Raw genomic sequence first — 14,406 nt, forward strand, 5'->3', positions numbered from 1 at the left:
GCTAAGTGAAGCCTTCCAAGTCGGATCCGTGATCCACTTGTTGCCTCCAGGTTGGAAGGATTTCAAGAATTACCTTAAGCATAAGCGGAATGAGATGAATCTGGAGGACCTGATCCAGCGACTCAGAATTGAGGATGGGAATAGGAAGAATGACGGGAGATGTCCCATCATTGATGGCGCTAAGGCCAATGTTGTGGAGCACGGTAAAAGCTCTAAGAAGAACAAGAAGGACAAGCGAAAGCTAGGTCCGAATGGAGGCATTACCAAGAAAAGGTTTCATGGTAAATGCTTCAATTGTGGCAAGCCTGGCCACAATTCTTCTGAATGCAAAGCTCCAAGGAAGAAGAACAAGAGTTCTAAAGCCAACATTGTTGGAGAAGGCAATCAGAAGGATGCCGAAATCAGCCTTTCGGCCATGGTGACCGAAGTGAACCTCGTGGGCTCTAACCCACGTGAGTGGTTCATCGATACCGGTGCAACCAGGCATTTATGTTGCAACCGAGAGATGTTCAACACCTTTGAGACCGTTGAGGGTGAAAAGGTGTGGATGGGAAACTCTGCTCAGTCTGCTGTGGAAAGCATGGGCAAAGTGGTTCTGAAGATGACTTCCGGGAAGGAACTAATGTTGAACAACGTGCTATATGTTCCACATGGTGTTCGAGTCAAACAAGGTTGTTTTGTCTAAGTTAGGAATGTTTGTTGGTAAAGGTTATGTAACTGATGGGCTTTTCAAGCTCAATGCAATGCCTGTTATCAATAAAAGCAAAGTTAATTATGTTTACTTGGTTGAGTCTTCAAATTTGTGGCATGGTAGACTAGGTCATGTTAATTTCAACTCTATACGTAGATTAATTAACATTAACCATATTCCTAATTTTCAGATAAACACAAATAACAAGTGTGAAATTTGTGTTGAGGCAAAACTAACGAAAATACCTTTCAAATCGATTGAAAGGGAAACTGAACCACTAGAATTAATCCATAGTGATTTGTGCGATTTTAGATCGATTCAAACAAGAGGTGGTAATAAGTATTTTATCACGTTTATCGATGATAGCACACGTTATTGCTATGTGTATTTGCTTAAGAGCAAAGATGAAGTCGTTGATAAATTCGTTCTTTATAAGAATGAAGTGGAAACCCAACTTAATCGGAGAATTATGAAGGTTAGAAGCGATAGAGGTGGTGAGTACGAAGCACCGATTGGTGACTTCTGTGCAAGTGTAGGTATAATACACGAGTGTACTGCACCTTACGCACCTCAATCGAACGGTGTTGCCGAACGAAAGAATCGTACAATGAAAGATATGATTAATGTGATGCTTATAAGTTCGGGTCTACCTCAAGGTATGTGGGGTGAGGTGGCGAGCTGTCGTAGGCTCCCAAATTAAAACCTTACAAACATAGTAGCGGGAGTAAGGATCGATCTCACGATGAGTAACTAGTTTAACTTTTGTGCTTAAGGAAACAATGGGGGATTTGGAATATAACGAGAATAAAGATTAAATAAATGAGAATTTAAATAAACAAGAAATTTAAATGAACGAATAAAGCAATGAAAATAATATATTGAAAGCACTTATAATAGAAAACCTTGGTTAGTAAAGATCCACCACCGGAATTTAACACTGATCATTGATTCAAAAAGTAATTAATATGCAATTGAATATTTGTTGTGAAATTATTTCATTTCTGTTTTCCCTTAGTTGTAGATAACTAAAGCACACGCGGTTTAATTACCCCTAACTACTAAATAATCTAAGACAAGCGCTATAGATTTAATTTAATAGCAGCAATAGGAACTAGGAAAACCGACAAACTAAATAACACAAGCACAAGCGGTTGCATTTAATTTAGGAAAATATTATACCCGAGTCAATTATCACTAAGCCGTCAATAATTAACCCAGTTGCTACTGAATATTAGAATAATTTGTAGCACAACATTATCTAATATAGCAAATAGTTATATCAAATAAATAACTAGTAGGCCTCCCTAGCAATTAAATGATACAACTATTTAAATAACTTAGAAGAATATTTAATACCCAAATACATAAAAATTATATAATAAAAATAAATAAATAATCTTACAGCATAATCAATTCCGGGGCTTCAATTCACTAAACCGAGCTAAAGAAATTAGCAACGAATGGACATTGATAACAACTTTAAAGAATAATCGAGAAGGAAAGAATGAACATTTTACAATAGAAAAACTTCTACTATTTATACTACTCCTAAAATAAACTCAAATGAACGTCCACTGTTGGTACCGTTGGTAGAAAACAAATAATAATCAAATAAAAAATTGACTATTATTTTCTGGAAAGAGGGGAAGAAAAATTGAAGAAATTGGCTAGTGTTTGGTGTTGGGTTTTTGCAAGAGTCGAGTGAGCACTCTCTCCTTAAAACCTTATTTGCCACCTCCCAAAGATGCTAGGAGCGTTGTGGCTTAGGCTTCCCATGATAAAACTTGCTAATGATTCAATGTTTGAGCACTCAAACAAGGAATCCGGCGAGCAAGACAATGGCTATGAACACAGTAGGCCAAGAAAGAGTAGAAGCAGAGAGGTTTTGAGGTTGGAAAACAAAAGTTTCGTGCAGTGTTCTTGCTGTTCTCACAGTGTGTAAAACTCTACTGCCTCTACCCTCTCTTATATAGGGTTGAAGGAACCAATAGCCTTTATTATGGCAATTTAAAATGACATTAAAGCTGCCTTCCAACAGCTATAACAGCAGGCCACTACCTGGGAATTGAATTCAGAATTCAAAATTGGAATTAATAGACAATTAATTCGGTAACAGATGAATTCAACCCTCAACAGTCAGAACTTTCGGGTTCCAGACCGTTAGCGTACAGGGTCGTGCTCTCTTGTAGCACGAGAATAGGTGCTCTCGGTTCGGTTCTGGCCGAACCAAGAGTTTGGCATAACTTAGCCCACAAGGCCAGCCAATTTCCGAACGACATTCGTGCCCCCAGGTGCCGGCGCACACGAGCTCGGGCTTGAATCAAGCCTCTTTGTTGGAATTTGATTTGCAATCCCCCCCCCCCCCCCCGCGCGAGAGAGCCTCTATGCTATACAATTCTACAAGCTTCAAAAGAGCTCTTGTATATAAGGGGGGAAAATCTTCATTCCAAAGCAATGTGGGACAAAAAGCTCACTTTTTCCCTTCATTTTCCAACTCAAATGGGTCTACTTTGAGAATCAATATCTCATTCACCCATTATCCGTTTTGAGCGTACAATATATCGATCTCTTCGTCTCACTACGAAGAATCCGAATCGACTTTAACCCGACCCAAATCGGAAGTGGACCCCACTGATAATTGTACCACAAAATAGTCACTTAACATGCCATTTTATGCCATTTTAAGCTATTTTTCCAACATCCACCGCCCATTTCCTCTTTTTGCGATGTTTGAAGAATTCTCCGCTGCGCACGAATCGGTCGACCTCCGCTGCTATGTTCGCATGCATTGAACATTTCACTTTGTTTAATTGCATCTCCCTAAAAATTTAGACCAAAATAATACTCAATTTTATAATATATATATATATGCTAGCTTAGTACAGTACGTCATATATATATATATATATATATATATATATATATATACATACTAGTTTTCACACGCGCTTTGCGCGATTAGACGAATGCCCAATATACATTTTTAAATTAGTGTTCCTTAATTGGTTAAAGTAGTCATATAATAATGAGAGAGAAAATGCTAGTGTTATTGTTGAAGACGATAGGGCCATGTTGGCCAGTTTAGTTAATTGCTCAATTCCTAGGCAGCTTAATGCCATTGCTCATTTTCTCTTGCTGATACTACGGTGACTTTATTTTGAGTCTTTTGCATTAATAATAGTCACCTTTTTGCTTTAAAAAAAATAATGAGAGAGAAAAATGCTAAAATCTCTTATTTTAATAAAAGATATAGAAATTGGAAATAACTAAAGTAACTAAATTAATTCTTCTTAGTGCACTTTCGCTTTCACTGAGGGTCGGAATTATCTTCATCTCTGGTTCGGAATTGTCTTCATCTCTGGTTGTGTCTTTACTTCATCTTGTTTACTGGTAGTTAATTAGAATGATGCGTGCAATGATCATTTAGACAAATGGCCAATGTGTATTTTTAAATTAGTGTTCGTTAATTGGTTAAAGTATTTATATAATAATCCGAGAGAGAAAAATGCTAAATTAATAAAAGATAAAAGAATTTTATGTCTTCCTTCACTTGAATTCTATTATGCTTGATCTTAGGGTGATGAGAAAAGGGGATCGGATAAAGAAAAACAAAAGTTAACTGTATTAGTTGATGGATTATAGATTCTAATGTTTTTATGTAGAAAGATTCTGCATGCATCATGCATATATGCCAGGCAGGCCAGCTGCTTAATTATTATCATATCTAACATGTGGCTTGGTTGGAGGTGGTCAATAATAGTAGCTCAATTACCAGGAAGAACTGATAATGATATCAAGAATTATTGGAACACCAAACTGAAGAAGAAGCTCATGGCAATGATGCTCCTTCCTCTTCATCTGCTTCTTCTTCCAAACACGGATCAGTCATATCATCATCCATGTCGCCACTGTTTTCTGCCGCCCTAATTGCACCTTTTGTTCTTCTTCCCACACCACCTCAACAACAATCCCCGTTTTACACCCCACACAAAGTCATTTTCTGAGCTTGAATCCCCCTCCCTCCACCACCCAGATTTTGGGCATGATCACTGTAACAAGTCTCTCTATTCTTCTTTCAACTTCCAAATGAGCCATCAAGACCAGCAGGCCTTGCTGAACCCCCCTGCACTAATGCAGCAATATCATCACCACCCAGCAGCTATGAATAAGGGTAATCATAATTTGTTGATGTTTGGGGGAAGTGAGGTCAGTGGATCCTCATCATCTGATGGGAGTTGCAGCCAAATCAGTTATGAGAGATAAAAAAATTGCAGACCATGTAAAGCAAGAACCTGCAGATCATCAACTCCTGGGAAAATACAGTTTCCAAGGCGATCCTCATCATCAGATCATTTCTCCAACCAATGCTGGATTCGAAGATGAAAACCAGATTCAAGGAAACTTAGCATTTTAAATAATTGAAATTTCAGGAAATTTAACATATGGAACAAGATCAAAAGCTTAAGAGGCATTACCCTTCTTTAAATCTGTTGTCCAGCATGTGAACTGAAAAACTCCATGTTCTCCTTCACTTCCAAGCTACCTACATCATGAACGTTTCAGTATTCCTCTTACCTAACATTAATTACCCATTTCGTTTAAAGTAAATCATCTATCAACCTTTCCCAAAGCATTGGATTGAACACATACGCCCCTGAGGCCCTGAGTCCCCTGACTATCTGGATTTAATTTGAATAGCTCATTCAAAGCTAAATTAGCCATTTTAATATCACAATGCAGTCTGCAAAACTAAGCAAAGGTGCAAAACATAGAATTTGCCAATAGTATAAGTAACCTAAGCACACATAACTGGCAAGCAACTTCAGAAATTTCAGTAGATTTCACCAATTTCAATATATTTTGTTTGGGTACAACTCTACCAATAACATGTAAATATACCACCTTTCATATGTAATAATTAATAAATAATAGAGAGAGAGAGAGAGAGAGAGAAAAACACACACACACACACACATTTTAGCAAGTCAGTTGCTACATATATTTAATGAACAGTGTGAATGCTCTTTTGAAGTAATATGCTATTTTATAATTGTTGAATCCTTGACCAGACATATCAATATTAAGTTTGCCTTCTTTATATACAGAAAATTCATCAAATGAGAGCAGTAACTTAGCATCTAGTATCTGAAAATCTATAGAAGTTTGATCACGGTTTTTAAACCGATTTCCCTTCGTGACGGTTAATGTGCATTAAAAGTGAAATACCACTATAGGGACTATTACTGGAATCAGTTCAAGAAGAAAGTACATGCTACTCAAGATGAGAACTAATACCATCTTGGATTAATCAGACTCAACTTCAAATAAGCTAGCTAAAATAATACTTTATGGCACTTTGAACAATACCTCAAACTTTTGGAATTGCATTAGTGTAGGGAAAACCCATTTCCGTCTTCTCCCTTCACTGCACGGAAAATTAAGGTACAATTAGAAACTTGAATCAGGCAACAACATAGAGACACATATACCATCATGATTCATTTTGACAAATGTTTGGCATACCAAGAATGCTTTTGTATAATGCAGTCAATGATTACAAATATATATATATATATATATATATATATATATATATATATATAAGAGTTTATAGCATATGTTATATGTACACAAGGGACAATAGAAAGTCTCATCACTTTAAAGGGGATAAATACAAAGGGTCTAAACTGATTGAGTAACGAGGAGTATCAGTTTAAAGAGGTTCTGGAACATAGAAAAATGCTATTCAGATTAGTAAGTTGTTTAGCCAACCTCACGTGAGCAAACAAGGCCTTTGCAATTATAACCAGCATGGATGCAAAGAGGAGGATATTGATCTTAGATTGTAACTCGGAAAAAAAAATGCACTTCTAGGAGCAGGGCCATATCACCACTCACGAAAATCAGTATTAGCATCGCACTCACCAAGGTGCATTTACATCACCACACTGCAACCTTGCTATGTCAGCACTCCATATCTTTAGGGTAAGGTCATCAGCAAGCCAATGAAATCACTGAACAATACAATATGATACTCTTTAAAAATCCAACACACCACCCACACCCCCTAAAAAAAAAAAAAAAATTCTCAAATAGATGTAATTCAATCTCTGCATAATTGTACATAATTGCACACCAGACGCAAAGACCAAATCGGCTTTCCTTTAACTTTAGCTTTGATTCTCCTCACCAAGTAGTCGCGCACGGCTATGCTTCTCCGAATGCTGCCTTGTGTGATTCTCCTCCCTAGTCACGGACGGTCGTGCTTCTCCAAACTGCTGCCCTAATTTGTTGCTTCTCCGCTGGATTCTCTTAATCGCGGTCGGTGTGCTTCTCGTAATTGCCATTCAATTTCCGTAAACTTCAGATTTGCCACCGCGCAACTTCCTTTGATAGAGCCGTTAAATTTAACCGTGTAAGTTTGATAAAATTAAGAAGAATGAGGTTATATTAGGATTTTAAATTGGCATTGTACAATTAGAAAAGCGCAAAGTACAATTTTTTAGAGCATATGTTGTACCGACATTTTTTTAGTTCCCGTTAAGGGTCTAACAATATTCGCTCTTATTAAAGTTGTAGATGTAGATATATATATATATATATATATATATATATATATATATATATATATATATAGTACTATATTTAGCTCATTAATTGTTAAACTCTAAAAAGAACTAATTATTAAGTAATATTAAATAATTAACACAAAAATATTATAAAGATGTATCTAAAATATGAGTGTAAAATATGCCTATCAAATTCTCCCACACTAAAACATTTGCTTGTCCCCAAGCAAAAATATTATTTACGAAGTAAATTGAAATAAAATTTCCAAAACTCATAACATATCATGAACAACAATCTAAAGCACCCTGCAATTAATAAGGTAGCACCCTTGTCTGAAAATTGAGAGAACTAAATAAGTAAGCCCTCACAGGAATATCACTCTTCACTCAAGTGTTTGATGGGTATAAATGTCACTCAAGTTCATTCCTATAAAATTGATCTACCATAGGCTTGCATATCTTCTCAATCACCACTACAAGAGTCATGCATGACACAAATCATAAGGACTTTTCACAGGTTGTAATAATGCGGCTAGGGTTAAGGTATGGAATTTTTTTAGGAAAGTAACTTGCTCAACACAGTCTCAATTTTTCACTCAAAACATTTCCCATCGACATTTCAACCCAACTATCATTCTCAAAAGTATAGAATGCTTCCTCAGTATTACCAGAATTTCCCCTCGCTTCATTTATTTAGAGGTAACTTCAACTCAAAACTAATTGCTGATTCTTTCTTATTTTTCATATAAATTTTCAGCAAACATTTTTTCCTTTTTAACATATATTCATCAATTATCCTATTTCTTCATTTTTTTTGTTCAATTTCAATACATCTTTTTTTTTTTTTTTTTGAATCATGAACTGTCTTCGTTTTCTTTTTCATAGAAGACCAACAACAAATTGGCAATGCAGATACACCCCGCCTCGCTCTCAATCATATTAACAAAAGTAAGTGATCTCCTCCATACTTATTCTTCACAACCTCACGCAGATTACAAGAATAATTCAAAATTTGCTCCACTAGTTTTTCAGTTGGGTTAAGGCATTATTTTTAGATATAAAAGGCTTATAATGTGATTAAAGAAAAAGAAAAGAATGGCCATAAAGCTCAAAGTGGTTAGCAAAGGAAAATAAATCATAGGACAAACCGGTTATTTGGCTAGTGAGGTTCAAAATCAAATAATGGCCTTAATCACACTTGAATCCTGCATGATCTAATTAGCTTTAAAAGAGAATCAAGGCAAGTTCTAGAGAAACAAAGTTATGGAAGAAATCACACAATAGGAAGAAAAATAGACCGAAGTGTCAGTCAATGGCTCAAAACACTCACAGGTTTATTGCTTACTTAATATAGTCACCACATATCAAACAAGAAATGCTAACAAACTGATCACAATTTGCCAAACTATTTATTCAATCACATTATGAATTTCAGGAAAAGAAAATATAATTTTTTTTTCAAAATAATACTTATTTTGCATAAAATACTAGTAAAATATTTGTGAAAATTTTTGAAAATTTTGACATAAGCAAACAAATAATAAAACTAAATTCCCTCCCCCACACTTATTATCAACATTGTCCCCAATGTTGAATAAAAATGCACAGAAAAAGGGTTATTGAATGAGAATAAGGAATAAAAGAAAAAGAATCGAACAAACACACCTTAGGTTGCCTCCCAAGCAGCGCCTTTGTTTATCGTCGTTGGCTCGACTCATGATATTGCTTTAGATTTCCATCATCTTTTTGAGTACCTTCGATGATTACGATTATTCAAAGAAATACTCTCTTCATCCAGATTAGTGGTCAAAAATGATTTATTATTTTTTTTTTCATTCGAAGCAATTGCATCAAATTTAACAAACTTCAAAGAATCAACAAAAATTGCAAAATTTTCGTCACTAGGAAATTTCATGGTATCATAAATATTAAAACTTACAAATTTACCATTAAACTCCATTGTAAGCATACCACTATGAATATCAATTTTTGTTTTTGCAGTTTTTAAGAATGGCCTTCCTAACAAAATATGAGAAATTTTATTATCATTTTCCATATCAAGCACATAAAAATCAGCAGGAAAAATCAAGTTATTAACTTCAACAAGCAAATCCTCAATCACACCCCTAGGGAATGTAGTAGATCCATCAGCCAATTGAATTACAATACTAGTTTTATTCAGGGGTCCAATATTTAAAGAATTATAAACAGAATATGGTATGACATTGATAGAAGCTCCTAAATCTAACATAGCATTTTCAAGTTTCACACCATTTATCATGCATGAAATAGTAAACATACCTGGATCTTTGCACTTTTCAGGAAGATTGCTTTGACTAGATATAGAGGCATTATCTTGCACTTTCAGTTCCTCAACTCCTTTATTTTGTTTATTTTTCAAAGTGGATAACTCTTTTAGAAAATTCGCATAGCGAGGTATTCTTTTCATAGAATCTAAAAATGGTTTATTAGCCTCACATTCACGAAATGTCTCATACATATCATTATTTGAGTTTCCTCTTATTGGTTCTAAAAGAGCTTGAGGAAATGGGGGTACTGGTTCATAATCAGAAAAAGAAGAACGCTTACCTTGGGACTTCTCTTTATTATTGGCAATGTTACCTGCACTTATTTCCTTGTCTAAATCAACATTCTTTTCCATCGACATACTTCTCATAGTAATTGCACTTACATTCTCTTTAGGATTAACAACCGTTTGAGAGGGTAATTTGCCAGAACTCTGTGCTTCCAACCGACTTACCGTAGTTGCTAGTTGACCCATCTGTCTTTCCAAGTTCGTAATACAAACCTTTGTTTCTTGAATACTAGCTCTTGTTTTTTGAATACTAGCTCTTGTCTCTTGTTGGAATAGTTGTGTTTCTTGTTGAAACTGCAAAGTGTTAGTAGCAAGAGATTTAACAATATCTTCTAGATTCATACCTGAGCTAGAGCTTTGGGCTGGCTGTTGTTTTGAAGGAAATGGTTGTCTGTACTGCTGAAAATTGGAACGATTCTGAACAAACTGGTTCCCTTGTGAGTTCCCATAGCTAAGGTTTGGGTGATCCCTCCATCCAGGATTATATGTATTGGAAAATGGATCATACTTACCTTGAGGTTGTCCAGGAAGACCTCCAGCCATGTTGACTTGTTCAATAGGTTCTTCTTGAAGAGTTGGGCAGGCGTCAGTTTGGTGCCCAACTACCGAGCAAATTCCACATGCGTTTACAGATTGCATATTGCCTACAGCTAATTGACGAACAAGAGTATAGTAGTTAAACTTGAAATTTGTTGTTCAAGAGCAGAAATATTTACCTCGTTCACTTGTTTCAACGGTTGGATAAGTCTATTGCCAAACTGTTGAGAATTTGCAGCCATGTTTGCAATTAGAGTTCTTGCAGCGTCTGGTGTCTTGTCAACTAACGCACTACCGCTTGTGGCATCAATCATGCTTCTATCCATTAGAAAAAGTCCTTCATAAAAGTATTGAATGAGTAATTGATCACTAATTTGATGGTGTGGGAAGCTTGCACAAAGTTTCTTGAAACGCTCCAATATTCATACAATGACTCTCCATTGTTTTGCCTTATACCACAGATTTTCTTTCTAATGTTGGCCGCCCTTGAAGTTGAGAAATATTTTTCAAGGAACATTGTCTTCAAGCTATTCCATGTGGTGATGCTCCCAGAAGGTAGATAGTATAGTCAATCCTTCGCTGAATCTTTCAACGAAAATGGGAAAGCTCTCAACTTGATTTGTTCTTCAGTAACCCCTGTGGGTTTTATACTTGAACACACCACATGGAATTCCTTTAAGTGTTTGTGAGGATCTTCACCTGCAAGTCCATGAAAAGAAGGTAAAAGATGTATTAACCTAGATTTTAATTCAAATTGTATATTAGCATCTAGATTGGGAAAAGTGATGCATAAAGGTTGCTGATCCAGATTTGGAGCTCCAAGCTCTTTTAATGTTCAATTTTGAGTCATGGGTTCCTCTTCTAAATCAGAATTGGTAGAATCGGTAGCCAAATCGCTAAACTCTAATTTCCTCAAAGCTTGTTTCCTCCACCTGCGTATAGTTCTTACAATTTCTGGATCGTACGGCAAGATTTTTTGATTAGCAGATCGAGTTATATGCATAAATAAATAGAAAATATATTGAAGCAATTATGTAAAAGTAATGAAAGAAAAGAAAAAAAAATTTTGATAAAAAAAACAAAAACAAACAAATAAATAAATAAACACAAAATAAACAAGAAAATCTCCCCGGCAACGGCGCCAAAATTTGACGAGCTGTCATAGGCTCCCAAATTAAAACCTTACAAACGTAGTAGCGGGAGTAAGGATCGATCCCACGATTTAACTTTTGTGCTTAAGGAAACGATGAGGGATTTGGAATATAACGAGAATAAAGATTAAATAAATGAGAATTTAAATAAACAAGAAATTTAAATGAACGAATAAAGCAATGAAAATAATATATTGAAAGCACTTATAATAGAAAACCTTAGTTAGTAAAGATCCACCACCAAAATTTAACATTGATCATTGATTCAAAAAGTAATTAATATGCAATTGAATATTTGTTGTGAAATTATTTCATTTCTTTTTTCCCTTAGTTGTAGATAAATAAAGCACACGTGGTTTAATTACCCCTAACTACTAAATAATCTAAGACAAGCGCTATAGATTTAATTTAATAGCAGCCATAGGAACTACGAAAACCGACAAACTAAATAACACAAGCACAAGCGGTTGCATTTAATTTAGGAAAATATTCTACCCGAGTCCAATTATCACTAAGACGTCAATAATTAACCCAGTTGCTACTGAATATTAGAATAATTGTAGCACAACATTATCTAATATAGCAAATAGTTATATTAAGTAAATAACTAGTAGGCCTCCCTAGCAATTAAATGATACAACTATTCCAATAACTTAGAAGAATATTTAATACCCACACTACTGGAAATTATGAAATTTCTGACCACCTGAAAGTGATCTTAAATCAAGTCAAAAGCCTTGTTCCGACCACGTTTGGTATCCGGAAAAACCTTTGTTGCTATTTCCGACCTCTTTGGTATCAACTTGATTTAAGATCCCTTTCAGGTGGTCGGAAATTTCATAATTTCCAGTAGTGCCAAATGCATAAAAATTATATAATAAAAATAAATAAATAATCTTACAGCATAATCAATTCCGAGGCTTCAATTCACTAAACCAAGCTAAAGAAATTAACAACGAATGGACATTGATAACAGCTTTAAAGAATAATCGAGAAGGGAAGAATAAATATTTTACAATAGAAAAACTTCTACTATTTATACTACTCCTAAAATAAACTCAAATGAACGTCCACCGCCCATTTCCTTGTTTGCGATGTTTGAATAATTCTCCGCTGCGCACGAATCGGTCGACCTCCGCTGCTATGTTCGCATGCATTGAACATTTCACTTTGTTTAATTGCATCTCCCTAAAAATTTGGACCAAAATAATACTCAATTTTATAATATATATATATATATATATATATATATATATATATATATATAGTACTATATTTGGCTCATTAATTGTTAAACTCTAAAAAGAACTAATTATTAAGTAATATTAAATAATTAACACAAAAATATTTTAAAGATGTACTTAAAATATGAGTGTAAAATATGTCTATCATGAGGCGATTTTGACAAGTAATTACCTTTTGAATAAGGTACTCCGCAAGAAGCTCGATAAAACTCCTTATGAGCTGTGGAGCGGTAGGAAACCTTCCTACCAGTACCTGAAAGTGTGGGGTGTCTTGCCAAAGTATTGGTGCCAACACCTAATAAGAAAGTAAAGATATGTCCTAAGACAGTGGACTGTATCTTTATTGGCTATGCACATAATAGTAGTGCTTATCAGTTCTTAGTACACGAGTCCCATAATTCGGATGTACATAAGAACACAATAATAGAATCAAAGAATGCATATTTCTTTGAAAATGTATTTCCTTGTAGGTCCAATGAGGGACCGAGTACGTCAAAACGAACGTTTGACGAAGCTATGGACAATGATAGTGGGGAATCTGAGAAAGAACCCGAGCTCGAGCCGAGACGTAGTAAGCGGGCGAGAATTGAAAAATCACTTGGTCCTGATTTTCTAACTTACTTGTTAGAATATGATTCGAGTACTCTAACTTGTATATTAGAAAATGAACCAAATTTTCTATCTTGTTTGATAGAGAATGAGCCTCGAACGTATGTAGAAACCGTGACTTCTACGGAAGGACCAATGTGGAAAGAGGCTATTAAAAGTGAAGTGGATTCTATCTTACAGAATCACACTTGGGAACTTGTTGATCTTCCTCCGGGTAGTAAACCCTTAGGATCCAAGTGGGTCTTTAAAAGGAAGATGAAACCGGACGGTTCCATTGAGAAGTATAAGGCTAGGCTTGTAATCAATGGTTACAGGCAACGCGAGGGCCTTGATTACTTCGACATGTATTCTCCCGTAACGAGAATAAATTCCATTAGGATGATACTTGACATAGCCGCGCTACGTAATTTGGAAGTTCATCAAATGGACGTTAAAACCGCTTTCCTAAATGGGAATTAGATGAGGAAATCTATATGGAACAACCCGAAGGGTTCGTAGTTCCGAGCCAAGAAAGGAAAGTGTGCAAGTTGGTTAAATCGCTCTATGGTTTGAAACAAGCGCCTATGCAGTGACACGAGAAGTTTGACCATGCGATGTTAACTAACGGGTTTAAAAGTAAATGAAAGTGACAAATGTGTCTACGTTAAGGAAACGATAAACGGGTATGTCATTCTATGTTTATACGTGGATGATATACTCATCGTTGGTAGTAACGATTGGATGATCAAGTCTATCAAAAACATGTTAAATTTGAGATTTGACATGAAGGATATGGGTTTGGCTGATTTAATCCTCGGATTAGAATCATTAGAAGACATGATGGTCTTATGTTGAGCCAGTCACATTATATTGATAAAATCCTTGAAAATTTTAACAAGGATGATGATCAAAAGACTAGGACGTCATTAGATCGTAGTATTCATCTAACCAAGAACCACGGAGAATGTATTGTTCAAGTAGAATATGCTCTGGTTATTGGTAGGTTAATGTATCTTATGAGCTGTACTAG

At 35.4% G+C, this 14,406-nt stretch overlaps 2 long non-coding RNA genes across 2 annotated transcripts; both read right to left on the reverse strand.

Annotated features, from left to right (window-relative positions):
* Positions 1 to 4,315: 4,315 nt before the first annotated feature.
* On the reverse strand, positions 4,316 to 5,231 carry LOC109174739. Its single transcript, XR_002053164.1, has 2 exons — positions 5,167 to 5,231; positions 4,316 to 5,058 (listed from the first exon to the last, which is right to left on the reverse strand). It is a non-coding gene; the product is annotated as an uncharacterized LOC109174739 (long non-coding RNA).
* A 796-nt stretch (positions 5,232 to 6,027) lies between these two features.
* Positions 6,028 to 6,838, reverse strand: LOC109174738. The gene is made up of 3 exons (XR_002053163.1): positions 6,828 to 6,838; positions 6,464 to 6,705; positions 6,028 to 6,116 (listed from the first exon to the last, which is right to left on the reverse strand). It is a non-coding gene; the product is annotated as an uncharacterized LOC109174738 (long non-coding RNA).
* Positions 6,839 to 14,406: the final 7,568 nt, after the last annotated feature.

This window comes from Ipomoea nil, unplaced genomic scaffold (assembly GCF_001879475.1).
Source record: "Ipomoea nil cultivar Tokyo-kokei standard unplaced genomic scaffold, Asagao_1.1 scaffold0656, whole genome shotgun sequence".
NCBI classification, from domain to species: Eukaryota; Viridiplantae; Streptophyta; class Magnoliopsida; order Solanales; family Convolvulaceae; genus Ipomoea; species Ipomoea nil.